We start from the raw sequence: 27,261 nt of genomic DNA, 5'->3' as shown, positions 1-27,261 counted from the left end.
CAGTTCATCTGCCCTTAATTAATAAATGAGTTACATAATGAACACACACACAAAAAGGAGATTAAGTGTGGTAGGGAGAAAAAAGCAAACTGAAAGATAAACATATACATATACACACAATTAAATTTCCTGACTATACATAGCTACTGAGTTGGACTATGGAATGTTGATCTAATTAACTGTGCTAAATCTGATTTCCAGTGTTGGTGATTCACCAAGGTCCAGAGCCAACAAAACTATGCCAAAGGATGATAAATGCCTGGGAGTGCATATCACACACAAAGACATTCCAAATTCATACATCTAAAATTTTAGGGTCCCTGATTTCTAATTAAATAAGAGAATGAATGGTTGGGTAAGGTAAAATATATCAATTATAAACCAGATAAGATGAGCTGATAAGGAGTTACCTACTTTTTAGTCTCTAGCCTCTATCCTCCAAAACTTTGTTCCTACACAGAACAAAGATTTAGGAATCTATTTATGTGCACACTTACCTTAGCATTACAAGGGATTACAAAGTCCACTACCTCCCTGAAAATCAGTGCAAAACAATAAGCATTTTCCTTCTCACTTAATGGACACAATTTTCTCTCTTAAGATTCTATCCCTGACAGTTTCTCCTTGTTACCAATCCTTTAACACTTTGTTAAAAGTTAACTCTCCTCTGACTGCCTCCTTCAATCATTACTTATTCTCTTTTCTACCAATTGTAATTATTTCCCAAATGAGTAAAACCAAAGTTTTATTCTTTGAAATGGCATGTATATCCTAATGCTCTGTGAAGGTTAAAGGGGAGTGCAATGCAGGAAGAGGATGGGGGAATGACTCTGAATTGAATTCTCCTGGAACCTTATAGAAACCATTACAGAGATAACTAGATACTCAGCCCATCACCACTACCTATACCCTTCTGTTTGTTGCAGACTTCCCAAATTTTCCCTTTTCTTTTTTGGAGGGGGAAAGGTAGGGCAACTGGGGTTAAGTGACTTGCCAAAGGTCTTACAGCTAGTAAGTGTCAAGTGTCTGAGGCCGGATTTGAACTCTGGTCCTTCTGACTCCAGGATCTGTGCTCTATTCACTGCGCTATCTAGCTGCCCCCAAATTTTCCAATATGATCTGAAATTAATAGAATTATGTTTCAGTCTGGTCCTTTTCCAATATGACATGATGTTAATGGAGTTATGCTTCAACCTGGTCAGTTAAATAGGCCTGTTCCCAGGAAGGATGATTATAACCTGTCCTGTGTTTAGTAAGAAAATAATCTGACCTTATTCGCTTATTTATTAGAGTTGGAAGGGCAGGGAGGAGTGAGTGAAAGGAATAGCCCTACGATGTATTGGAAGATCCCCTGAATTCAGAATCTCAGTACTTGGGTTTGAATTCTGGCTCTGTTGACAAGCTTTGTCACTTTGGGCAAATAATTTCCTTTCTCTGGACCTCAGGTTCTCCAACTGTAAGATGTGGGGGCTAGACTAGAATATCTCTACAATAGTGAGGTCAAACTAAAATGAAAAAAAACAAGGACCACTAATTTCTACAAAATTATCCCTGTGGGCCACAGACTTGGTTTTAAAATGTAATGTTATCTATGTTTTATTGTATTTCTATTTGTTTTGTTAATTGTTCGCCAATTATACTTTAATCTCGTTCAGGTCACACTGAGGAGAGTTGCTAGCTACATGTTTGACACCTGTACTCCAAAGGCCCTTCCTTCTAGCTCCTAATTCTATGTTCTTCCTAATGGCAACCCTTTATGGTATATGGGTTTATTGCTGGAAAGGTTTGCCTGTTTGGTAGGAAGTATTCAGAATTCTTCACTCTCACTCATTTTGGACACCTCAGGTAACTTTAGGGAAAAGCAGCCAGGTAAGTGTCAGAGAGCCAAAACCTGCTCATCCTCTTTTTTTTTTTTTTTTGAGGGGGGTGGAGGTGGGATAGAGTGGATAGAGTGCAGGACCTGGAGTCAGGAAGGCCTGAATTGAAATCCAACCTCAGGCACTAGCTATATGACCCTGGACAAGTCCTTAACCCTGTTTGCCTCAGTTTCCTCATCTGTAAAATGAGCTGGAAAAGGAAATGGCAAATCATTGCAGTATCTTTGCCAGGAAAATCCCAAATGGCATCACAAAGAGTCAGAAGGAACTGAAATGACTGAACAGCAGCAGAGACATAGATAAATGTTATGTATCATTACACAGACTTCTACAAGAGCCTTAAATGTTATCTATCATTACACATATAAGATACATTACACATATAATATACCTATAAGAGCCTTTGAACCAACAGGTAAGAAAGCTGGCAATGATACTAGAGCTCAGGACACTGGTGTGTCCTGGGTGAGGATGTCTAGAAGGAAAGACAGACCATTGTAACTCATTAGAATAAAAGGCCAGTTACTCAGTCTAAGGCCAGACTGGTCTTACTATGCTCTGTGTACTGTGCATTTATGTGCATTTAGCTTTTTCTAAATCTAGCTCTTCCATTGTGAGGGTGTGTGTGGGGAGGATGGGATGGGGAGGTGGGAATGGGGGTGAAGGTTGGGGAGGTTGGCTGATAAGGGTCAAGTGCACCAAAAAAATGGACTTAATAATAGCGAACATTTATATGACATTTTAAGGTTTATCAAGCACATTAGTTACAATTCCATCCTCACAACATCCTTTTTGGTAGGTACAGCAAATACGATAAACCCCATTCTACAAATGAGGAAACTAAGGCTCAAATAGGTTAAGGGATTTAGCCATGGTGCCATGGCTAGTAAATTTCAGAGTGAGAATTCAAAATAAGGCCTTTTTAAATTCCAGATCCAGAGCTTGACCCCCATTGCTTTCAAAAATCATGATAATTAAGATTCATAAAATACTAACCTATTATTAGTACACATATGCTCCCTATTCTGCAGATGAAGAGAATGAGGCTCACAGTGGTTGCCACCAGCCCAAAGTTCTGACTCATTCAATTCCCTTTACACTAGTCATCACTGTTTTCTTATATAGTAAACAGAGAATCTCGGTGGCCCTCCTGCTATCCCAGTATGGTCACCCATTTTTCATGGTGTCATGGATGGAAACCCGAAGTCCGTCATGGTTTCCCCGTTGCAGATGTGTTTTTTTCCTTTAACCATGAGAGTTAAAAAGAGCATTGGCGTTTTGTCTCCTCTCACCCTACAGAAGATAGTATAAATTGATATAAAATGTCTTCAGTGGAGGTGTGAGTTCAAATCTCATTTCCTTAGAATCAGAGAGCTGGGAGGGTCTTAGAGTTCATCTAGTCTGCCAAGCCCCTCCTTTCACAGATAAGGGAGCTAAAGCCCAGGAAAAGTCAATAACTTGCTCAAAGTCATACGAGCAACCTTTATAGTCCTTTAGTAAGAGAGTCTGGATTCTAACTCAGGTCTCCAGACTTCAGGACTACTATATCATACTGTCTCTTGACTTCTCTGTCTCTCTACTTTTCCTTCTGCAAAATGGGAATAATAACATATCTCTTTAGACCTATAAATAAATAAGCATTTATTAAGTGCTACTGTGTACCTGGCACTGAACTGGGTGTTTAATGAAGCAAAGTCTTTTTTTTTTTTTTTTGCTTTTTTGGAGGGGTGAAGGCAGGGAAATTGGGGTTAAACTACCCTGGGCTGGTAGCAACCACTGTGAGTTTCATTCTCTTCATCTGCAAAATAGGGAGCATATGTGTACTAATAATAGGTTAGTGCTTTATGAATCTTAATTATTATGATTTTTAAAAGCAATGGAGTCAAGCTCTGGATCTGGAGTTAGAAAAGGCCTCATTTTGAATTCTCACTCTGAAATTTACTAAGGTCACATGGCTAATAAGTGTTACGTGTTAATCAAAAAAATAAATTTGAACTCAGGTCCTCCTGACTCCAGGGCCACTGCTCTATTCACTGCTCCACCTAACCGCCCCTCATGAAGCAAAGTCTTGAGAAGAACAGTATTTGCCTTAGAAAACTTGCAGTCTAGCCATGGGAAACAATAAGAAACATCTGATGCTGGGTTTGCAGTGTGAGCATCTGCATAGTTGGAGAAGAAAATCAACCATACCCTTTCAGTGAAATCAGACTCTGATGGTCCCAGCAGAGTAGGCTCAGTGTCATATTTGAAAATACAAGGGATTTCTTACTTTGAGTTCCTAAAAATGCTCTGTCTTCTCTTTCTTACTTGAGAGAAGTCCAACCCCTATAGGCCCCAAATAAATGAAATGTTCTCTGAAAACAACTAGATAGTCCTGTCATACATCTAGTTTGATAATATAAGAATTACAGAATCTTAGAGGTTTTGTTTTTGCCTTTTCTTTGTGCTTAGCATAGTACCTGGTGCAAGGTAATAAATGTTGTTCAGTTGGGCCTCAGAGACCATCTATCCAAGCCTTCTATAAGATGACCAAGTAATCATCTGGCCTTTATTTGAATATCTCCAACAAGAGGGAACCCATTACTGCCTGAGATAGCAAGCTCTGCTTTTTGGAGAACTCTAAGGGTTAGAAACTTTTTCTTTATATGGAAGTGAAATCTTCCTCTTGATAATAGTCACTGCTTCTAATTCTGCACTTGGGGATCAGGCAGAATGAATCTTTTTCTTTTCCATCGTACTACCCTTAAAATACTTGAAGATATTGTAATTGTCATGTGCTCTATTAAATTTTCCCTTCTCTAGGCTAAACATCCCTTCAGTTCCCCTATGATATTACCTCAAGGCTCTTCACAGTCTTGGTTTCCCTTTCTGTACACAATTTCTTACCAATGTCTTTCTTCAAATATGGCACCCACAACTGAACACAATTTTTCCTTCAAATGTGGTCCGAATGTAGTGGGGCTCTTATCCCATCTCCTTAGCCCTAGACAACATGCCCCTTTTAATGCAGCCTAATATCACATTGGCTTTTATCTCCTTGAGAAGATAACAGAGTTCTTCCTTATACCCTACCAGATTTCTGCTTGTGATGGACAGGTAGGAAGAGAAGAATATCTTTGGGCTTTATCATAGAGAAGCAAGTAGAGGATGAAGGTTTTATGCACAGCAGCATTTAGAAATCTTCTCTCATTAGTAATTATTACTGAGATATGTAAAATATTACTCTTAAAGGGACAAACTAAGATTTCTTCACAGATTTCAGAAATTGATAGAAAGTGATCTAAAGGTGACTTTGTCAAGGAAGGCATTGACTTCACAAGAGGAGAAAACTGAATTCTTTGTCATTAGGAAGGTATTAATAAATATTTTGTTTGAATTCATGTCTTTTACTCTCATCAGATGGTAAACCTTTTGAGGACAGGTCAGGGAAGGGACAGGGCAGCATATCTACCTTTGCATTATATGCACAGATTTTAAGTGCTTAATAAATGTTGAATTGAATTGATGGTGAACTTTTCTGATGTGGACAGAAAATATTCAAGTTGACTTCCACAGGGAATAGTCATCTTCCTGAAAAGTTTCAGCAAAGGGATTTTTGGCAATTCAAATTCTGTTTTCTCATATTATAGAATAAAACATACATTAATTGTTAATTTCTGATAATTTGTAATGAACCTCAAATCATAGTATCTAGAGCTAGAAGAGACCTTATAGACCACCTGGTATAAGTCCTTCTACAGATGAGAAAACTAAGACCCAGAGAAAAGAGAAAAGTGAATTACCCAAGGTCGTAATAGAAGTAGTAATAGAAGAGCTGAGTAATAGAAGAGTTATTTTCACTATGCGAAAGGAGTAAATAAATCAACAGTTTAAATAGGATTAAAAAAGGAAATTATTAAACTAATTAAAAGAAGAAACCCACTTTCAATTACTAAAAGAGCCAGTGTAATAGATACAGAGTTAGCTACTGCAGGAAGTAGACCTGGGTGCGAGTCCTCTAGGTAAATTACAACTTCTCAGTGCTCGGGGAAACTGTTTAATAACTATAGATTACTGAGAAGGTAAAGATCAGAGTTGGTAGAAAGAGTTTCCTCCCTGGATTTTACATTCATTTAGCAATGACTGCCAACATTTTTGCTTTTTTAATCTCCCTCCCACACTAGCCCTTATATACACACACCTCTCTGAAAGCAAGTAGCATCATAGGCTTTGTAACCGAAAAGGGACCTTGGAGATGATCTAATCAAACCTTTAGTAAAAGAAATTTGGGCTGAAAGTCAGGGGACTTGGGTTCTAATCCCCGTTCTGGTTCCAATTAGCTGCCTGTGAAAGTGCACGAGTCACAACTTCACCTTTGTTTCTTCATTTATAAAATGAGAGATTTGAACTAGATAACCTGCCAAGTTTCAACAAACTCTAGTTTGTTACCTCCAGGATCAAACAGAAAATACTCTGACTTTTAACACCCTCCACAACCTGGATTCCTTCTACATTTCCAGTCTCCCAGCACATATTCTGTGATCTAGTGACTCTGGCTTCCATGTTCCCTACCTCTCTCTGCCCCAGGGATATTCACTAGCTATCTATCACCCATGCCTAAAACTCCTCATCTCTGTCTACTCACTCAAGACCCAACTTTCTGAAGGAAACCATTCCTGGTTCTCCTAATCCTTAGCATCTTGCCTTTGAAATTATCTCCAATTTATCCTCTATATTGTGTTTGTACGTTTCTCCCCCCCCCCCCCCCCCATTAGACTATGAGCTCTCTGAAGGCAGGGACTGCTTTTTTTTCTCCTTTCTATCCACAACACTTAGCATACTGCCAGGCATATAGTAAGTGCTCAATAAATGCTTATTAACTGACCGCCAAGTCACTTCCAGCTTCGTGATTCTAAATACACCGGAGGCACTGTTGGTTAAAGGTATCCTGTGGGACATCCTTTAGTATACGAAATGCTTATTAACTTATTCTCTTTTTACTTCAAACTCTCACATTTGTTTTCTCAAGGTGGGCTACACTTGTATACCATCGATGGAATCACGTTTCCTGTAGACTCTTTGTGTCTGTTGCTAAGAAGACTTTAAAGCAGTTTATAAACCACTGAGTCATTTTGAAAACGATTCATAATGAGACCGCAGGAGATGAGGGTTGGAGTGAGGGCATCCCTGAACACGGATGCAGATAGACATAACTTAACAACCACAGGGACATCCAATCCCTGGAATCAGTGGGTGTGCTCAATCCTTTCCAAGAGGGACAGAGTAGAAAACTGCAAATGCAAGTCCCACTTACCCTGAATAGGGGGAAAACTATCTCAGACCTGGACAATCTACATTTGAAAAGTCAATATTTCTGTGGGAAGATAGCTGTCAGGGACATATTGACACAGTGAGAACTGATGAGTACTTAAGATCAAATGAGATAATATTTTATTTGTGAATCTCTTAGCAGTGTCTGGGTCATAATGTGTACTTAATAAATGTTTGTTCTCTTCCCCTTAAAAGACCTCCCCTCCCCCCAGCCCTCCCTCTTCTATTGCCTGGGAAGGAGGTAGGGCTAGGGGGCAATAGTTTCTTTTCTTTCTTGAAGGGACTGGGAATTCCCCTGCAATTTATAGGATCATAAGTTTAGAGCTAGAAATGAATTTAGAGATTCTCTCATCCAACCCTCTCATTTTACAAATGAGGAAACTGAAGATCAAAGACGTTAAGTAATATCCTTACTTTAACTCCAAATCCAACACTTTTTACACTGACTAGACAACTGGGTGGCTAAGTGACTTTGCCCATGGTCCCATAGCCAATGCATGTTAAGGGCAAAATTTGAACCTGGGTCTTCTTGATTTTATTGTCCACCCTCTCCCCAAGTTGCCTCTCATAGGTCACGGGTACAGTGGGACAAATATCACCAGTTCATTTTTTTTTTAAAAAAAACCTTCCCCAAATTGCAGCTTTTGAGAGTTATATAAGTTAAAGGTTAAAGCAAACTCCCAGGCTAGAAGAAATGAGGTGAAATTGAAAATAAATCATGTTCTTGGCAGTAATAATTTTAGTAAGAATTCAAAAACAGTGCAGTATTAGCTAACATTTAATAGGGTTCCAAGGTTAGGAAAGCCTTTTATTTTTTAGATTTTCTTTTTTTTTTAGATGCATTTTATTTTCGATTCACAGAACAAAACAAAGTATTTATATAACACAGTACAAGAAAAAAGATGATTGCACATGAAACTGCAAATCTTCCTTGTACAACTTGCTATTCTTTCCAAATATGCAACAAAGTTATGTAAAATTTTCCCCTTTTTTCTTCCCTTCCCCCCCCTCAGATAGCTACCATTAGACACAAATAGGTATACATATGTAAAGTTATTTCATACTTACTTCTCTTTATCAATTCTTTCTTTGAATATAGATAGTGTCTTTCTTCATATGTTCTTCATTTTTAATTTGTGTATTTGTAATAGTCAAAATGACTTAGTCACTCAAAGTCATTTCTAAAACTTACATAGGTGATCTCAATCCCTCCTCACAACAAGCCCGGATATTAAGTCTGCTTTTCTTCTAATTTTACAACTGACATTAAACAACTTGGTCAGGAGAATGAAGAATTGCCATGAAAGTGGGAGGGGTTGGGAGGCAAATCTGGGAGACTGAAAAAGTTAATATAAAATAATTAAAAATAAACAAACAACTTGTGAAAACCTTTGTATAGACTAAAGTGAGGCAGCCAAGAAAGAGTAAAGGAAACAGACACACAAAAATTCATGTTGTCTGTCCATAACATTATACAGCTTCCAAATGAGTGACAGAAACATTCTGTGCTTCAAAATCCCCAAGACCAACCTGATGAGAATAGGTTGCCAGTCACTGGGGAAAGTAAATGGGTGGAGATTATTCCACTTCATGGCAGTGACTGAGAAGAACCTGTTACTTTTGTTTATCTGGTTAATTTCATAAGCACACTATTCACTTTAAAAACAAATGTTGAAGGTGGCTGTCCAGAGCATCAATTTTAACCTAATGCCAACCTTGCTATCATGGAGGGGCACATTATTTCACTGATAGGAACACAGAAGTAGCTGCTTATCCGAGTTTTAGTCAGGAACCAAACATCTGAGAATGAATATAAATTAATTGTTCTGAAACCTCATGTTTCAGTGAAGCCTTTCCTTTAAAAAACCTTTTACTCAGAACTTAATAAAAACCAGATAAAATTAAACTTTATACAAACACAAGAGCAGAAATAGAGAATTATACATGAAACTGAAAATCTCTTATGTACAGTTTGTTTTTCTTTATAAGATAGATCATAGATTCAGCATAAAACTTTCAAAGCTATCCTGCTTGTCTCAGAGTCTTACTGGCCTTCCTTACTTTTTTGTGCATTAAAAAAGGCTTCAACGGCCATCTTTTCTTTCCTTTAATTTTCTTACTTTTAAAAAATCTGCAGTATTACTATTGCCACCTCTTACTCTCATCCATCCATCATTTAACCAAAAAAAGAGAAAGAAAACTCTTGTAATAAATAGCCATAGTCAAGCAAAAAAAGAGAACCCCTCATGTCCAAAAATATGTATTTTATTTTGCATCTTGATTCTATCACTTTTCTGGCAATGCCTGTATAGAATGCTTCATCATCGTTCCTCTGCAATCTGAGAAGTTCATGGCATTGATCAGAGTTCCTGAGTCTTACAAAGTTATAGTTACAATGTTGTGTTATACATATATGGACATAAATAAAACCGTATAATATATTAAATAGACAATATTGTTAATTAGTTAAATTGTTTTAAGTGTTAATATTAATAATATACATACATATATATGTATATTTCTCCTGGTTTTGCTCACTTTATTCTACTTCAGTTCATATGAGTCTTACCAGGCATCTTTGAAATCATCTATCATTTCTTGTAGTACAATAATATTCCATTATATGAATATATTATAATTTGTTCAGCTATTCCTAAATCAATAGGCAACCCTTTAGTTTCCAGTTCTTTGCTACTATAAAAAGCTGCTACAAATAATTCTCATAATATTTTATTTTTCACCAATGACATGTTAAGACATTTTCTTAACATCTTAAAAAAGGTTTTGAGTTACAAATTCTATCTCTCCCCACCTCTCTTTTGCCCTCCCTGAGATGGTAAGAAATCCAATATAGATTATACATGTGCAATCATTAAAACATTTCCATTTTAGTCATTTTGTACAAGAAGATTTGAACTAAAAGAAAGAATGAGACAGAAAGAATGAAAGTGAAAAACAACATGCTTCAGTCTGTATTCACACAATATCATTTCTTTCTCTGGAGGTGGATAAAATGTTTCATTATGAGTCCTTTGGAATTGTCTTGGATCATTGTATTGCTGAAAAATAGCTAAGTCATTCACAGTTCTTCATTGTGCAATATTGATGTTACTGTATACAACATTCTTCTGGTTCTGTTCACTTCACTTTGGATCAGTTAATTTAAGTCTTTCCAGACTTTTCTGAAATCATTCTGCTTACCATTTCTTATAGCACAATAATATTCCACCATAATCATATATCATAGCTTGTTCAGCCATTCCCCAATTGATGGGCATCCCCTTGGTTTTCAACTCTTAGCCACCACCAAAAAAGCTTCTATAAATATTTTTGTACAAATAGGTCCATTTTATCACGCTCCACCCTCCACTTAAAAAAAAAAAATCTCTTTGTGATACAGATCTAGTAGTGGTATTGCTGGATCAAAGGGTATGCAGTTTTATAGCCCATTGGGTATAGTTTCAAATTACTCTCTAGAATGTCTGGATCAGTTCACAATTCTACCAATAGGGCATTAGTTTCCCCACATTTCCTCCAACATTTATTGTTTTCCTTTTTTGTCACAGCGAATCTGATAGGTGTGAGGTGGTATCTCAAAATTGCTACAAATGATTTTGTACAAATAAATCCTTTTCTTCTTTCTTTGATCTCTTTAGGGATATAGACCTAGCAATGATATCTTTGGGTAAAAGGGTTTGTAGAGTTTGGTAACTTTTAGGGCATAGGTCCAAATTATCTTCCTGAATGGCTGTAGCAAGTCACGGATCCACCAAGAATGCATTAATGTGTCTCTTTTCCCTCCAACAATTGTTATTTTCCCTTTTTATCATCTTTTTTATTCTGACAGGTATGAGGTGGTACCTCAGAGTTGCTTTATTTTGTATTTCTCATATTGATGATTTGGGTCATTTTTTCATACGGTTATTGGTAATTTGGGGCAACTAGATGGGGCAGTAGGTAGAGTACCTGACCTAGAGTCAGGAAGATCTGAATTCAAATTTAACCTCAGACATTTACTAGCTGTGTGATCCTGGGCAAGTCACTTAACCCTGTTTGTCTCAGTTTCCTCACGTGTAAAATGAGCTGGAGAAGGAAATGACAAACCAGTCCAGTATCTTTGCCAAGAAAACTCCAAATAGTATCACAAAGAATTGGACATGACTGAGAAACACCTCAACAAGAAATCTTAAAAACTATATAAATGCTAGTTATCCTATTATCATATGCCTACAGGAAGGATAGCCTTTCCTATTGGGTGCTTAGAGTTAGGTTGCCCCAGAGGGAAAACTGAGAAGGCCTGGAAGTGACCAGGGGTAAGGAACATGCAGCCTCAATGCCATATATGGCCCTCTAGGCCTTCAAGTTTGGCCCTTTGACTGAATCCAAACTTCACAGAACAAATCCCCTTAGTAAAGGGATTTGTTCTATAAAACTTGAATTTGGTCAAAAGGCTGCAACCAAGGACCTGGAAGGTCACATGTGGCCTTGAGGCTGCAGTATCCCAACCCCTGGGTAGGTGGTCTGTCACAAGTCTCATGTCCACCTCTTTTTCTCCACCTCTTAATACTTTACATTATGTACTTTTGGCAAGATGCTTCATTTGATCATGGGTCTAGATCTAAAAGCATCTTTAAGGGCCATCTGGTCCAACCCCCTTGTTTTACAATGAAACTGGGGCTCAGGGAGCTTATATGACTTTCCCAGAATCTCAAAGGCAGTATTTGAACCTGGTCTTTTGACCCTAGAGCCAGAGTGTTTTTTGCACTATACTGTTTTTCAGACAGAAAATTTAAGTAGACCTTATTGCTTTACTTTTCCATACCCAAACCTGAAAACCTGTCAGAGGAAAAGTTCCCCAGCCTTGCTTCAGAAAATCCTCCAACAGAGGATTCATTTGAGAGAACAGACCTGTTTAAGAGCTCTGTGAAATTTAGGTCTCTTAGGCCCCAACTGAAGATATCATTGGCAGCTCTTTTGGGGAGCTCACTTCACATTTCAAAAGCTCCCTAAAGACAATAACTTCCGTTTGCTTTTCCTTCTTCATTCTTCATAATGCACCAAGAATGTGAGGGCATAGAATGAACCTTTTTTATTGGGCAACATCAATAGAAAAGTCACTGAGAAACTGACTGAAAACATAAACCCAGTCTTTGGGCTATTCAGTAAGATCACACATAAAAGCTGTGCGTGCTGTTTTATTTTTATTGGCTTGTATTAAGAAGGAAAAGGGTAGGGAGAAGTTGCCTCACTCTAGCTAAGGAAACAGAATTTCACAGCCAGACCTTTGTTTGCCCACAGATTTTGAATGCAGCAGATTTCATTCAAAGAAAGGGTGGGAATCTGTGGATGAAGTCAAGTATGGCCAGGTATTGGATGTCAGATTACAGTTTCACAAAACCTGGGTTCTCTGTGAAGAAATAAGAAGAGGGATGGAAAATTACTGCAGGGTTCAGGCATATCCAAATGGAAAAAAAGAGAAAGAGAAAGATTCCAGCCAAAGGGAGACCACAATTTCTAGGCCAAAAGCACCCCAATATTTGAATTTAAAAAGAAAGCCTTGGAAAATGGTGAGATGTGTTTCCTGATGAGGTGAAACTCAGGTTTACACTGAGCTGGGCTTGGCATTCTCATGTTTATACAAGCCAGCAGCCTTGGGTTGAAAGACTGGAAAGGATCAAAAACCATGATGCAATCTGAAAGCTGCAGGGTGACTCTCCCTATGAGTGGTTTTTCTCATGACATATAAAGTAACCACATTCCCCATGAACTTTTCCATTACAAGCTTCCCACTGGAAGTTTTGCCCTGAGAGGGAGGGTGGATGTGCTCTGCACACCTATGTATTGCAATAAGGTAGTTAATTAATGCCTTTGTCAGTGCAAGAAAACCTTGGTTACAATTAGACCAACTAAGTTGCTGGCTAAATGACCACTCAGAGATGGAACATTTTTAGGAGAGACCAGTAGTGATAGGGGCAAGTGAGAGAGAACAGAAGTGCTATTAATATCCTTCAATTATTTCGAACTACTCCCAAACAAGTACACTCCACTCAGGCCATTCATCATCATTTTTTCTTAAGCAACAATACTGTCTGTAAAGAAGCAGACTTGATATAAATCTAGGAGTGGTGGTGATTTCATTTTCAGTTTTATCGGTATGTTTTGTTTTTACATTACATTTTTACATACATGCATTTGTAGATTAATCCTGCTTTGTGAGATGTTTTTTATAACAAAGTAATACAGGGCTAACAAAACAGCGACCTCATCTGAAAGATCATGTAACCTTTCATATCTGGAGCATCCCTACTTCTCTGTTAATTTTTAAAAAAATTAATGGAATTCTACTTTCTCTCCTTCCCACCCTTCATCCCACTGAAAAACAAAGAAAAAAAAAGCAAATTCCCTATAACAAATATTCACTGGTAAATAAGTTCTTCCGATGGCTGAACACAAAAATATACATATATGTGTTTGTGTCATTCTGTACCCTAAATCAAACCTCTTTGTAATGAGCAGCATGTTCTGTCATCAGTCTTCTGCCATCATGTATATAATTGTAATGATCACTGTTCTTTCAAAGTTATTTGTTTTTACAGTGGTGTTGTAATTATATAAGTTGCTCTATGATTATATAAATTAGTCCGTAATTACGTAAATTGCTGGTTTCATTCTTTATTCATTTATTAATATCCTCAAAATTCTTCATTTTTATGATAATGTTATAAATTGTTCTTCTGATCCTACTTACTTCACTCTGCACCAATTCATACAAGTCTTACCATGTCTCTTTGAAAGCATCTATATCCCCATTTCTTACAGCATAGTAAGTTCCATAACCTTCATACACCAGAACTTATTCACCCATTCCTCAACTGTTGGGTATCCTCTTGATTTTTCTTTTTTGCCACTACAAAAAGATACATTTTTGTACATAAAATTATATATATATATATATATATATATATATATACACACACATACATATATATATGTAGTACATTAAGGACTTTTTCCTCTCTTTCAGGTATAGGCCTAGTGGTAATAATAGCTAGGTAAAGGGCACATGCACAATTTAGTAATTTTTGTGTATAATTTCAAATTGCTTTCCAGAATGGTTATATCCATTCACAAGTCCACCAAAAGTGCACCAAGGTGCCTGTTTTCACAGCCCATTCAACATTTCCCTTTTCTGTCATCTTTGCCACTTTGATAGGTATGAGGTGGGATCTTAGAAGTGCTTTAATTTGTATTTCCCTACCTAATAGTAATTTGGAGCATTTTTTCATGTGGCTATAGAATATGTAAGTTTCTTCCTTTGAGAATTGTCTGTTCATATTTTTAGATAATTTATTAATTGGGAAATAGCACTTTTATAAATTTGAATCAATTCCTTATGTATTATGGAAATGAGATCTCTAGGAGAGAAGTTTACTGCAAATTTATTTTCCCAGTTAATTACTTTCCTTCTAGTGTTAGCTTTTTTAGATTTCTCTGTGTAAAAACTTTTAAAATTTTATGTCATTAAAATAATTAATTTTATCTTCTGTGATCCTTTCTACTTCTTGTTTCTTTATGAACTTTTTTCCCATCCCTAGATCTGGTAATTTTTTTTTGTGTGTGTGTTTCTCTAATTTGTTTAGGACCTTTGTTTACCTGATTTGTTAATGATTTTTTTTATATCTAGGTTACATATTCATTTGAATCTTATCTTTGTATAAAGTATCAAATGTTGTTCTAAGTTGAATTTCTTCCATACTGCTATCCAATTCTCCAACAGTTTAAAATTTTAAAAAATTAATTTATTTTAAACTAAAATACTGACACTTAAATACACAGTAAGAAAAGAAAAATAAACATTATAAACTGAAATACTGAAACTTAAATACAAAATAAGAAAAGAAAGAAAAAGCATTACCAAGTGCATAGCAGAACATGAGAGGATTCAAAATATACAGCAATAAATGCATTTCAAGAAAGCCTTCATAATAAATACTATGTATTGTGTTCAGAGCTGTTTATCTTTTTTTTTTTTGCTTCCCTGTAAGTTTTCTTTTGTTCTCTGCTTGTACCTTTTACTTTGTTCTTTTTTCTCTCCTTTCTCCCTGTCTTCTCCCCAGAAGGCTATGATTAAGCATGGATACACACACATATGCGTATATACATATACATATATACACATACACATGTATACAACAAGATGTATACCTATACATATATACACATATATACTTACATATATTTAGATATCTATAATCATACTCATATATAAAATATACATTCATATGCATCTATGTAGGACTATACTATACTTATTTTCCCTCTGTTTCTCTTCCTTCATGTGTCTAAGTCTTTCCATATATTTTTTAAGTCCACCAACTCATCATTTCCTACACCACAGCAATATTCCAACCTTATACTGTCTAGTTATTTTAAATAGTCTAAAACAATTTTGATTAATAATGGCTGACATGCAGTATAGTTTATTTTTCTCTTTTGATTAAATCTAATTTAGCTTTAACTTTGAGCTCATGATTACTACCCCTACCTTTTTTTTTCAGTAATAAATTTTATTTCTGATTAAAAAAAATAGAATAGTGAATCCTTATCCCTTTATCTGGGGTCTTCATGTTGATTGAAATTTATTAGATGCATTTGCTTCTGTATGTTGTGTAATAATCTGTTCCACTGAATAATCTCTTGATTTCTTAACCAGTTTCAAACTGTTTTTTAAAAAACTGCTTAGCTTTATAGTTTGAGTTCTGGCACTAGTAGACTCCCTTTGTTTTCATTTCTCTCCATTATTTCTCTTAAGATTCTTGGCTTTTTCTTCTCCTTATGAATTTTGTTATTATTTTTTTCTAGTTCTAGGTTATAAATAATCCTTTGGTAGTTTGATTAGTAAGATGCTGAATAAATATATTAATACATTTAAGAATTATTGTAATTTTTATTATATTCGTTCATCTTACCTATGAGCAATTAATATTTTTCTAACTCTTAAAAGAAACATGACATGTGCAAATTTAGGGAACACTCTAAATGTTCACATGGACTGTTTGTGACTGACCTGTGGTTGGGCATTCCAAACTCATATTGGTTTGATCAGCCACAGTTGGAAACAATGTAACTTGACTATAACGTAGTGATACCATTTTGATCCTCTTCGAGAATGAAGGATAACAACCATTTTTCTAATTATTTAGATTTATATTTCTGTAAACAGTTGTTTGTAGTTGTATTTATAAAATTCTTGTGTATATTTTGGAAAGTGGACTCCCAAGTATCTAATATATTCTGACATAATTTTAAATGGAATTTTTCTTTCTATCCCTTCTCGCTGAATTTTATTGGTGTTATATAGAAATGTTAATGATTTTGTGAATTTATTCTATCCTGCAAATTAGCTTAAGTTGTTGTTTCAATTAACCTTTATTTGATTCTCTAGAGTCCTTTAAATACACTATCATACCTGCAAAAAGTGATAATTTTGTTTCTTCTTTATCTGTCGTTATTTCCTCAATTTCTTTTTCTTGGGTAATTACATAGCCAGAATTTGTAGTACTATGTCTAATCAAAATGGACGCAATGGACATCCTTGTTTCACCCCTGAATTTATTGAAAAGGATTCCAGTCTATCTCTGTTACAAGGCATAGATTTTATTTTTTTTCCTCTCTTTTTTATTTTTTAGTCTACATCATTCATTTCCACAAGGTTTTGAGTTACAAATTTTCTCCCCATTTTTCCTCTACCCACCACCCCAAAACAGTGATCCCACTGAATGTCCCCTCCCTCAATCTGCTCTCTTCCATATCTTCCTACAGTCCCCTCTTCAACTTTCCAGTAGGGCACTCTGTGCCCCAGTGCTTGTATATCTTATTTCCCAGTTACATGTAAAATAATTATATATATAGTATATATTTTAAACATTTGATTTTAAAACTTTGAATTCCAGATATATTCCCTTCCTCCCTTGTCACCCACCCTTACTAGGAAGATAAGCAATTCAATATAGGTTGTACATGTGAAACTATGCAAAACATTTCCATAGTGGATATATTGTGAAAGACTGACTATATTTCCTTTCATCCTATCCCACCCCCACTTGTTCTGTTTTCTACTTTGATCTTGTCCCTTTTCAAAAGTGGGTGCTTCCAACTCCCTCCCCCCCCCAGCCTGCCCTCCCTTTCATCATCCCCCCTCTCATCCCCTTCCCCCCTACTCTCCTGTAGGGTGATACCCTATTTAGTGTGTATGTCATTTCCTTCCTAAGCCAAATTCAATGAGAATAAGGTTGACTCATTCCCTTTTGCCTTCCTGTTCTTTCCCTCCATTGTAACAGTTTTCCCTTGCCTCTTCTATATGAGATAGTTTACCCCATTCTATCTCTTCCCATCTCCTCTCCTTATATTCCTCTCTCACCTGTTAATTTTACCATTTAGGTATCATCCATTCCTGTTAAATTGGTCCTGTGTGTTCTGTATATGTATACCTGTGCACATATATACACACACTCACATATGTATTCATACACCCATATACCCTCCTATATAGACATATACATAACATTTCTATTCTCTTCAACTATTCTCATATTGAGAAAAGTTTCAGAAGTTACAATTATCATTTTTTCATGTAGGAATGTAAATAGTTCAACTTTGATAAGTTCCTTATGATTTGTTTTCCCTGTTTACCTTCTCATGCTTCTCTGGCTTCTTGTATCTCAATGTCAAATTTTCTATTCAACTCTGGTTTTTTTCATCAAGAATGCTTGAAAGTCTTTAATTCCACTGAATAGCCATATTTTCCCCTGAAACATGATACTCAGTTTTGCTGGGTAGGGGATTCTTGGTTTTAATCCCAGCTCCTTTGCCTTCTGGAATATCATTTTCTAAGCCCTGTGACCCCCTCAGTGTAGAAGCTTCCAGATCCTCTGTTATTCTGATTGTGTTTCCATGATATTCAAATTGTTTCTTCTTGGCTGCTTGTAATATTTTCTCCTTTATCTGGGAACTCTAGAACCTGGGTATAATATTTCTAGGAGTTTTCTTTTTGAGATCTTTTTCAGGAGGTGATCGGTGGATTCTTTCAACCTCTATTTTGCCTTCTGGTTCTAAAACATCAGGGTAGTTTTCCATGAGAATTTCTTGAAAGATGACGTCTAGGTTTTTTTTTTGATCATGGCTTTCAGGTAGCCCAATAATTTTTAAGTTATGTCTCCTGGATCTATTTTCCAGGTCACTGGTTTTCTCAATGAGATATTTCACATTGCCTTCTATTTTTTCAGTTTGGATCTGTTTAATAGTATCTTTATTTCTCATAAAGTCACTAGCTTCCATTTGCTACAATCTAATTCTGAAGGAATGATTCTCTTCAGTGAGCTTTTGAGATTCTTTTTCCATCTGGCAAATTCGGCTTTTTAAGGCATTCTTCTCCTCATTGCCTTTTTGAGTCTCTTTTGTCATTTGAGTTAGTCTATTTTTTAAGGTGTTATTTTCTTCAGTCAAGTTGTTGACTCTCATTTCATAATTTTCTTGCATTGTTCTCATTTCTCTTCCCAATTTTTCCTCCATTTCTCTTATTTGGTTTTCAAAACCCTTCTTAAGCTTCTCTATGGCCTATCCACCTCATATTTTTCTTGGAAGCTTTTGGCGCAGGAGTTATGACTTCATTGTCTTCCTCCTGTTCCATGCTTTGATCCCTTCTTGGCAAAGATATTACAGTGGTTTGCCATTTTATGATAATGGTAATGGAAATGGCTTACCATTTCCTTCTTCAGTTCATTTTACATATGAAGAAACTGAGGCAAACAGGGTTAAGTGTCTGAGACTGGATTAGAATTCAGGTCTCCCTGACTCTAGGCCCCACACTCTGTGCCACCTAGTTTCCTTCCTTTCTCTTACATTTAAGCAAATATTCAAAGATTAACAACTCAAATTGTCAACACAATTAATTATCATAGTAAAACGGAAAAGAGAAATGAAGGGTTGTTGGCTATTGCAGAATTAATTGATTTCATTCTAAGTGTTTGTCCTGTTTCTTATACATGATTTGGTTTTTCACCAATTTGGATTTCACCATGATCCCTTAGGATGGAAGGAACTGGCTTGTGAATCAAAGTCATACCTGAACAGTCCAAAGGCAAGGGAAGAACCCTCTCAAGATCAAGGAAGGGAATGGTGGGAGAGTTTCACTGAAACTATCAGTCATCCATTTCCAGCATCTGATCCTATCACATGGGAAAAGACTTCTAACAATTGCAGCTGTCTGAAAATTGAACAGGTTGCTTTGGGAAACAACTGGTTCCTCCTTACTGGCCATTTTCTAGGAAAGATTACATTAGCACACATTGAACAGGCTGTAGAGAGGATTCTTACTCTTGTTTGATTGTATAAAATGGCTTCTAAAATCCCTTCCAACTCAGAAAGCTTGTGATTCTGTGCCTATGAGAATGCTATCTTCTCTAACAGTCTACGTCCTTCAAGGTGCAGCTCAATCAGGTCCCCTTTATTAAGCACCTACCATATGCTTGACATCATGCTGAGCTCTTGGGATACAGAAAGAGTCAAAAGATGTTTCATAACCTTGAAGAGCTCACAATTTAATGATAGAGACAATATAAAAAACCTATATATACATATATACACACAGAGAGAGCAAATTATATTCAAGATAAATAGGAACTACATCATTTCTTTAGGGAGAGATTTTTCCCTAACAGGATAATCCTAAACCAGAAATATTAATGAGCCATATCTTGTGGGCTAATGGATCTGAACATTGCAAATTGTTTGGACAGTAGAGGGTTGAGGAGAAAGTAAAACGTCCCTCTGGCAGTCCCACAAAGTACCATGACTTTTCAAGGAGATTCTAATGATGGCGATAGGTTATTGCATTATATTTTAAGTATTTGTTTATGAGTCTTTTTGTGTTTAGTAGGTTACTTGCAAGACGAATCTAGACTCCATATAAGTCTGGAATAGGAGCTCTTACCTTATGGTACAAGGCATCTATCAAGGAATTTTGTGAGATTTTTAACATAAGCCTAAGAGACTCCTGAGTGTAATTTTAAGTCCTACAATGTAGGCAATGTGATCATTGTAGAACATTCTCATAAAGATTTTATAGAAATGAGGAAGTAGACATAGAGGTTAGTAATGAATAATGTTCTCAAAATCACCTTTTTTGAATAATAATATTTGTTTTTTTTAAAAAATATACATAAATCTGGAAGGGACCCAATTAAGTCAAATTGTACTAAAAGTATTTAAGTATAAAACTGGGGAAAGGACATAAAAAACAACTTTCAAGATTTCTATAGAAAATCTTTTTTTTTCTCCATCACTTTCAGCAAAGGTTTTTCATTTAGCTTTAAATATTACAGTCTTGGATGTGCTTAGTGAGGATAGGGAAATGGCAATTTTTTTTAGCAAACAAAGATAGAAAAAGGTGGTGGAAGAGACCCGATACACACAGAGCAGGTCCATACTGGAGGCAATAAAATTTTGAGGGCATTGAAGGATCGATTCTCAAGAGATCTGAAAGAAGGGAATCACTTAAAATGCTTGGGAGAAAGTATGAACTTTATTACTACCAAAAAGAGGTGACTAAGAAAATGTCAATAACTATAGATCTATTTACCTATTTTCCCATCTCTATAAAATCTTTATGAGAATTTGAGAAGGTAAAAGGCAGGTTTTTAAAAATGGCATTTTGCAGTAGACCGTATCTTTACAATCATGTACTTGACTAAAAGGTACAGATAAAAAAAGAATACCACTGTGTTTATTGACTATTGACTATAAAAAGAATTTGTTTCAGCAATGTAAAACACCAGTTTCAAGATCCTTTTCTGACAAGATGATTTCTGGGCATGTATGTCAATATCATAAAAATTCTCAAAATCTTTTACAACAGAGACAATATTGTTCAATGACCCTCTGATTTTCAAATATCAAGCAAGGTACAAAATACGGAGACATTTGCTTGCCAAAGCTGTTTGCCACTCTTGTGGAAGATATCCAGTGTATGGTCAAAATGGAATAGTGATTCCCCCTAGAGATGGAGAAGTTCTCTATATGATATGTTTTTTGTGGATAGTATTATATCATTTGCATGAGTTCTGAAATTTGCAGAGCATCCTAGATGAGACCTATAATCAATGAAAAATGTTGAGACTGGATATTGAAATAGGAAAAGCCAAGTGGATGCAAAATGCCCATTGCTTAGACAATGAATAGCACCTAAGTGGACAATTCTTGGATCTTATCCATCTGTTGTGTGTGTGTGTGTGTGTGTGTGTGTGTGTGTGTGTGTAGAGACAGAGAAAGTGAGTGTGTGTGTATACATATATACATAGAGGCAGAGACAGAGAGACAGAGACAAAGACAAAGAGAGACACATACACACAGAGACACAGAAAGAAAGAGGGAGACAGAGAGAGAGAGAGAAGGAGAAGCAGAAAAGGGGGCAGTCAGCAGGTAGGTGATACAGTGGATTGAAGTAAGAACCTGGAGTAAGAAAAATCGATGTTTACAAGTTCAGATCTGGTCTCAGACACTTATTAACTGTGTAACCAGGCAAGTCACTTAACCCTGTAAAATGAACTGGAGAAGGAAATGGAAAATCACTCCAGTATCTTTTCAAGTAACCAACCACAACACACACACGTGTATATACATATAGGATATAGAATGTAGGTATCTATATAGGAATATATAGGTGTATATATATGTATACACAAATGTATACATACACACCTCTGTGTGTATATGAATGCATGTATAGTGTATATGTTTGTGATATATACACATATGTGCACACACATGTTTGTCATGTATGACAGACATTGCAGACAATGAACTGGGATCAGCAGTGAATGGAGGGAGTAGAGTTGATTGAATTTCTTCTGGAGAAGAATGCTTTTGAATGACCCCAAGCTTCTCCCTGAAACAGGCCCAAATTGTTTTTGGTCCATCGGTGTTCTTTTAGTGATGTTACATGATTATGAAACATGGAATTCTATGATCACTGAAGAATTAAAAAGGCAAGCCACCAACAAAGGACAATGGAGTAACATGTGGTGAAGGTTAGTAGGTTGCAGCATATTACCAACAATGGACTGTGTAGGAGAAGCAGTGAAGATATTATCAACGAAGTGTGTTACTGCGAAAGTGAGGCCAGTCAGTGTGATGAAAATGAGGGCTAATTGACGATCTGTATACTTCAGTGATGCCAATATAGCCCCAAGGGAACTAGAGGAAGATTTCCACTACATCAGAATGCAAAAGATTAACAAGAGGACAAGTAGAAGCATCATATAAAAAGAGGTATGGGTATGCTACAATCTGTGCTGTGGAAAGAAGTGTTCACATTAACGAAATCACATATCCATTAAAGTATCAAAGTCCTGCATGGGATTTTTTTCCTCATCATTTTGTATCTTCCTCTCTGAGATGTCATTAAAACCAATCTCTCAATGCTACCAAAATTTCATCACTGTCTAGCACGGATTTCTTCTTTGTGAACTTGGTCTGGTCCAGCTATTCTTCCTGGATTTATCTTCTAGGTCTCATTTCTTTTTCCTCATATGTATCTTAGTAACTGTGGTATTAAAATCCAGATGTAGTGGTTCTGCTATCATCAATAAGTGAGACTACTTGTAATAGAAATGCTGACAAGTCCGTCCATTTTCTGCCTATTTGTTGTCCTCCTTTGGGTTTTATCTATAAATACCCTTGGAATAGAATGCCTTAGTTGATTTTCACACTAACCTTTCTTTGGGTTCCTTTTTCCTTTTCCTTCTTACCATTTGTGAGATTACATGGAGAATTCTTTTCAAAATTTAAAATGACATGTAAATATTCATTACTTTTATTAGACTGCTAAACAATCCTACTCTATAATATTTTAAGTTTTGACTCTAAATTGGTATTACCCTTGATGCTGATGCCTCTCCACTTGGCAAGGAGATCAAGTATTTATTGGATGTACAGACTTCTTAATTATTTTGTCCTCTTCAATGTTAGTGACTATTTGACGTTATTAAACTTTTGTAAGAAATAGAGGTGATAATTATAAATATAGTCCTTTAAGGTTTGCTTATGTTATCTTATTTGATCCTCTCAGCAAAATAGTACTGGCATTATTATCCCCATTTTTTAATAAGGAAATCTCAGGTTCAGATTAAGCAACTTGCTTATGATCAGGATCAATGCCTTTATCTTTATCCATTTCCCACTTTTAATGATTGGTAGTTTGCTTAGATAAGTGTAGTGGTTGTAATTGCACATAGTTTTTTTTTTCTTAGTTATTTTTATCCTTTCTTCTAATTTAGCATTGACATGATCTTGGCTCTAATTATTCAGTGATGTGACTGCATATAAAAAGGTCTCTCTGAAATAACTCCCATATCATTTACTAGTCATTTTCTGTCCATTAATATATAGTCAGTTTTTCTTTTGGTCAGTCAATCAATCAATAACTATTTATTAAGCACAATGTATTATGCCAAGTGCTAGAGATGAAACAACATGGTCTCTGGCCTCAAAGAACATGTATTCTAATTGGAGGAGACAACATGTAAATAACTAGGTACATACTATATTTGTATGTGTACATATATTTGTGTATACATATATATGCATTTGTATGTGTATATATGCATGTATGTATACATACATATATATATAGAGAGAGATTAGATGGAAGCTCATCTGAGGTGAGAGGCAAAGGCACTAGCAATTGGGATGACCAGTGGAAGAGACCTCCTGCAGAAGGCAGAACATGAGTCGAGTCTTGAAGGAGACCAGAGAAACCAAAAGATGGAGGAGAGGAGAGAGAGCACTGGGGGAACAGCCAACATAAAGGCATGGGTTGCATACCAACCAAACAGAAGACTTTACATTTGATCTTGGAGGCAATAGGGAGCCAATGAGATTTAGTAGTAGGGGGACGACATGATCAGGTCTGTGCTTTAGGAAAATGGCTTTGGCAACTAAGTAGAGGATGGATTAGAGTGGGGAGAGACTGGAGGTAGTAGGGTGCCATTGGAGCTCAGGGTGGGGGTGGAGGACAGATAACATATTCAGGCTTGCATTTTAGAAAAATAGATTTGGCAGCTAAGAGAACGATGGATTGGAGTAGAGAGAAACGTGAGGCAGCCAGACCAGTTAGAAGGCTATTATGGTAGTCTGAGTGTGAGGTGACGAGGGCCTATACCAGAGCGGTGGTTGTATAAGTAGAGAGAAGGGTGTTGTTCACTGGGTATAACCCTTCTTTACAACTTGACTAATGTTTAACATGAAGGTATTTGTAGAACCTATATCAGATTTCAGGACCCCATGGTAGGGGAGAAGAGGAAGGGGAGAAAATTTGGAACTCAAGGGATTGTGGAACTGAATGTCGTAAACTTAAAATAAATAAATGCTGTTTTTTTTAAGTAGAGAAAAGGGTATCCATGAGATGCTGCATTGGTAGAAACTGCAAGATCTGACAAAGGACTGGACCCATGGAGTGAGTGAAGAGGGAAGACTGACTCTAGAGTTTCAAGGCTGAGTGAGTAGGAGGGGGGCGTATCCTTGACAATGGGGGAGTTCGGGAGAGCAGCCATTTTGAGTTCTGCCTTGGACGTCTTGCATTTCAAATGCCTGCAGTGCATCCAGTTTGAGGTGTCCGAAAGGCAGCTGGTGATGAGGGACTGTATCTCTGGGTTGGATAAAGAGATCTGGGTGAGTAACAATAGCTAGTATTTTATATAGTGCTTTTGTTGTTGTTGAGATGCATATAACTCTCCATAACCCTGTTTGGGTTTTTCTCGGCAAAGACGATGGAATAGTTTGCCATTTTTTCTCCAGCTCATTTTACAGATGAGGAAACTGAGGCAGACAGGGTTAAGTGACCCGCCCAGGGTCACCTAGCTAGTAAGAATCTGAGGTCAGATTTGAACTCAGGGTGATGAGGTTTCCTGACTCCAGATCCAGGACTCTGTGCACTATGGTGCCACCTAGCTGCTCATATAGTGCTTTAAGGTCTGCAAGGTACTTTACAAATATTGTCGTTGAGCTTCACAACAACCTTGTAGGTGCTATTATCATCCCCAGTTTACAGAAGAGGAAATAAGGTCTGAGAAAGGGTTTCCCAGGATCATGTGACTAAATGCCTTCTTGACCCCAGTTCTAGCCCTCTGTTCACTGCACCACCTTGTTGCCTTGATACATAAACTTAGCTCATCTAAAATAAATTTATTTTTAAACTCTGCCCTTTCTTTTTATTACTTGGAAATTCTTACTTGTACACAAAGTCTGAGTAAATTTACTATAGAGGTGAATTCAAAGTAGAACAAACATTTTCTCAGTCTATTAACATGGATAAATAGAGGTGAAGGTGATAGGCTAGCAAAGGAATGGTGTCAATGTCAACAAGACTGGTACAAATTTTATGAGCTGGTGGGATCCTCTTGTGGTCTGGAAAATTTTTTAACTTGTTCATAAATTTTTTTTTCACCAGTTCATTTCTCAAAGAGGGAATATATACAAAGAGTGGTAAAGGAGAGTTGCTGTCCACCCATTAAGCACACTGTTACCATGTGATATGTTCAGACCTCCAGGCCACCCAGCATCAAATCATGATTCTTGCCTAGAGGGGAACAGCCTCATTTATGTAATAGTTTTGTTCTTCTCTGGTCTTCTGACTCCACCAAGTGTCAGCTCACCCCCCCCCCCCCCCCCCCCCCCAGTACTCTTTGATCCATCGACATTGGCCTCCTACCTGTTCCACAAACAAGACAGTCCATCTTGCTGCAGGAATTTTCAATGGCTATCCTCCATGTCAGGATTACTTTATCTCTGAGGGAAATGATCATTTCTCTCTTGTATAAATAGTCAATTATTAAAATTGAGGAGACCCGAGCTTTTTTCCCTGTCTTGTTTCCTTGTCCAAAGCCCAGTCTCTCAGGAACAGGGCTTATGGAAGATAGAATTAACATTCTCCTCATTCTGGGCATTGCTTCTCCACCCACTAGATCAGACTTCTTATCTAAAATGAATTCCTGCCCACATGGTTCCACCCAAGCTAATTTGGGTTGAGGTAGATCCTCTGTTCAGGTTGCTGCATCATCAATACAATATTCACGATGCCTATGGCAATTACAAATATTCTGGTTATTAATGTGGTTATTAATCACAAAATATACCAGGCTCTCTATATGGGGACATATCTAGAACATTTATTAAAATACCAAATGACTGAGTCCCAAAACCAGAAAGTCAAAGCCATCAGAGTAGTTATGAAATTGGCACAGGTAGATAAAGTAGAACGCACACACATTCTCAAGCCTTTAAAAAAGAACAGGCTACCTCAGGCAAAGGCAAGTGAACTTTGTCTCTAAACAGTAAAACTACTGAGAAAATTCTCTTATCTCTCCAGAACTTTTGAATTTGGAATTACCACTTGTTTCCCAAGAAATGTCTGGTATTTGGCAAGAAGGTAAGATTCTGTGATCACACTATTCTGCAGAATGAGATTTCTCCTCCTCTACAAAGGAGGTCAGGGTTCCTGATGAGATCAATTGGGTCTGATCAACATGTCTGTTTCTGTCATGGGTTCTTAGAGAAAATCTCTCTCCATCTGAGCTGTTGCTATTTCTTGCATTAGTAAAGTCTATTCTTCAGACTTTACCTCTGAGACTCTGTGGGCAAAGTTATGCAACTCCCTTATGTTTCTTCCTGAAGAAAGCCATTATCTTGAGAGGAGAACAGCCCAGAACCTGACCCTTTGCCCTCCAGTAAACAAGCTCACTCTGCTGTCCTCTGGACTGACTTCAAAACAGGAATAAGCTTGGTTTGTGTTCCATTCCTCAAGAGTTTGATGCTTGCAAGGGAACTGGGGACACCTAAATCACAGCTAAAACAAACAAGATTCAGATGTTTCTAGAGAAAGAGATGCTCTTTGACTAGGAGGGGACATGAGCCATGTTGATGTTATTAAAATGAAATTTTTCAAAGCTTAATCTTGTCTGACCACGAACAATGGCTCAAGTTACAGGTAGATTATGATGGCCAAATAACTCATTGCCTA

At 36.8% G+C, this 27,261-nt stretch overlaps 2 long non-coding RNA genes across 2 annotated transcripts in view; one reads left to right on the top strand and one right to left on the bottom strand.

Moving 5' to 3' along the window:
• Window positions 1-26,137, bottom strand: part of LOC138173447 (uncharacterized) — a 63,953-nt gene extending 37,816 nt beyond the window's left edge. Inside the window, exon 1 of the long non-coding RNA XR_011171403.1 lies at window positions 25,954-26,137. This is a non-coding gene — a long non-coding RNA (uncharacterized lncRNA). The remainder of the gene's footprint in view (window positions 1-25,953) is intronic.
• Window positions 26,138-26,511: 374 nt separating this feature from the next.
• Window positions 26,512-27,261, top strand: part of LOC138173446 (uncharacterized) — a 52,427-nt gene continuing 51,677 nt past the window's right edge. Inside the window, exon 1 of the long non-coding RNA XR_011171402.1 lies at window positions 26,512-26,670. This is a non-coding gene — a long non-coding RNA (uncharacterized lncRNA). The remainder of the gene's footprint in view (window positions 26,671-27,261) is intronic.

Source organism: Petaurus breviceps, unplaced genomic scaffold, assembly GCF_028583685.1.
Source record: "Petaurus breviceps papuanus isolate PSGF00001 unplaced genomic scaffold, PetGlider_PUasm1.0 582, whole genome shotgun sequence".
Classification (NCBI taxonomy): domain Eukaryota; kingdom Metazoa; phylum Chordata; class Mammalia; order Diprotodontia; family Petauridae; genus Petaurus; species Petaurus breviceps.
The sequence above is the reverse complement of the archived record's forward strand: the minus strand, read 5'-3'. Positions and strand labels throughout refer to the sequence as shown.